Raw genomic sequence first — 2,612 nt, 5'->3', positions numbered from 1 at the left:
GAAGCCTGCGCTCAGGCCCCCCAACCAACAGCACAGCCACAGCGACAGCCGGCAGGTCCTGAAAGCATGTGGGGACGTGACAAACACAACACACGCCGTCAATCCGTGTTTGAAAGCCTGAAGTCATGCTATTCCTTACCAATTCCCACTACACAGTGCACCTGACCTGCCTTATTCAGAAACCAGAATTTTTTTTAAAGTTTTGTTTTATGTTAACATCGTATAACATACACGTTAATTTTCTATGCCTTGTGATATTCAAATTCTTATAACTTTTCAAACTGTTTCATGATACGAGATTCCTAAAAGAAGACCTAATAGTGGTGAAACTTCCTTGGAAGTCCTAATAATTTGATTTAATTTATGTTAATTTTCTATGCCTTGTGATATTTAAATTCTTATAACTTTTCTTTTTTTTCTTTTCTTTTTCTTTTTTTTCTTATAACTTTTCAAACTGTTTCATGATATGAGATTCCTAAAAGAAGACCTAATAGTGGTGAAACTTCCTTGGAAGTCCTAATAATTTGATTTAATTTATGTTAATTTTCTATGCCTTGTGATATTTAAATTCTTATAACTTTTTTTTTCTTTTTTTCTTTTTTTTCTTTTTCTTTTTTTTCTTATAACTTTTCAAACTGTTTCATGATATGAGATTCCTAAAAGAAGACCTAATAGTGGTGAAACTTCCTTGGAAGTCCTAATAATTTGATTTATGTGAATAAAAATGTAAGCAAAATAGAAAATAGGAGGCTAATTGCCTGCTAGTCCAGCTTCTTTCTTTTTTTCTTTTTTTTTTTTTTTGGACATTCAGTTGTACTTTTTAATACATTAAAATGCATATTTAAAATAACATTGGGAATTCTTTTAACATCTGAAAAAGGAAAATTAACATATTTATATAGTCTACTAAGTGTTAGGCTGTACACTCACGCAATCCTTACTGCTAATGGCTATCATATGCTCAAAAACGCACAATAGCCTTTGATCAAAATTGCTCCAAGTTGAGGACCATTGTCTTATGCAGGAAATGGGTTCCCCAACCCCAAATTCCATCTGATCCATTATAAGTTGTTAGCTCTACCTCAGAAAATGCATCTTAAACCCATTTGCATCCATCCATCATGGCAGGCCAAGTAACTCACGGTGTCTCTCACTTGGGTTTCTCAAAACTCTCCTAAGTGGCCTGACTGGTCCCATTTTGGTCACTTGGGCACCCTCCAAAATGTAGCCAAGGTGGACAACCCTATCAATGTACCAATCTGGTTGCAATGCTCCCTAACCAAGTCCAGTGGCTTCCCATTCCCCCATGATTGGCGAGACTCACAAAATGGCGCTCTTGGCTCTTTCATCATGCTTTCCTCTCATTACACAACCGCCAGCTTAGGCTCATCCATGGGCGTCCTTACAATCCCTTCAATGATCCGTGATTTTGGCCTTTGTGCAGCCCTCACCTTTGCAACATCCTGCCTTTTGCCCTATAAATTCGCACACACGCTGGCATTCTTAAGGTAAGTATTGCCTCCTCAAAACAGCCACCCTGTGGGATGCCCCCAGCACACCCCTCATTATCCTTAGGAGGTGTCACACAGATTAGGTAGGCCAAACATCAGCGGGGGTGAGGAACCCGGGGACAGAGAACCCTTCTGTCTGGCATACAGAGAAAAAGGAAGGTTTAGGAAGTCGCCTACTTACCAGTTATAGAACAGCTGCTTCATGTTTGCGTATTTGGCTCCCCTAGGGAAGAAAAGAAAAACCCGAAGTACTGCACAGCCAACATGTCTCTCATAGCCAGGAACTCGATCCAAAGTATTAGAGAACGTGTTAATGTGGTCATCCTCTCAATTCTTCACAGCTAATTGCAAACAAGTCATGTTCCTCCAGAGTCAATCTGACCAAGAACATACACGACCCAGTCCATTCTGGAGAGATATCACGGCTGATTCCCAACACATTACGTGGATCTGACAACAAAAACTCTTTATTGCAAAGTCAGTGAAATAAATAAGCCATCCACGACTACGCATGCATTCCATAACTATTTGTATCAGGCACCCGGTACGTACGTACTCTGCTGCAAAGAACATTTTTCTGCCCAAGGTGGATAAATAAAAAACCCAGTGATGAACACCATGGACCTATGGTCTTGTTGCCCAAACTCATTGAGCACAATGAGTTTAGCAGCATGTTTAGGAGCTGTAATTATGATCCTTTTATAAGAGTCCAAAGAGTGGTAGAGTCTTGTGTTCCCCCCACCCCACCCCCACGGAAGACCCTCAAACAGCTCCAAGTAGGTGATGCTTTGTAAGCTGAGGAGCCATCCCACAAGACAAGTTCTATGTAATAATGATTAATGACACCACCACAGAGTTTATTGGGCTTTCTCATTCCCAAGGCATCTCTACACACGTTCCCATTGGATCCTCAAAATATCTCACCCAGCTTGCCTCGAAGGCTTAATGACACCTCTTTTGTTTTATGGGAGAGGGAGCTGGGGTCATAGGGTTCAGAACACTTTCACAAAGGACGGTAAATTGGAGATGTGGCATTCGGGAGGTCTCTGTAATCAGGTATGTGTGTCCCATACCCAGGGCTACCTCACCATCTTAGACCTC

Source organism: Canis lupus, chromosome X, assembly GCF_011100685.1.
Source record: "Canis lupus familiaris isolate Mischka breed German Shepherd chromosome X, alternate assembly UU_Cfam_GSD_1.0, whole genome shotgun sequence".
Classification (NCBI taxonomy): domain Eukaryota; kingdom Metazoa; phylum Chordata; class Mammalia; order Carnivora; family Canidae; genus Canis; species Canis lupus.
The sequence above is the reverse complement of the archived record's forward strand: the minus strand, read 5'-3'. Positions refer to the sequence as shown.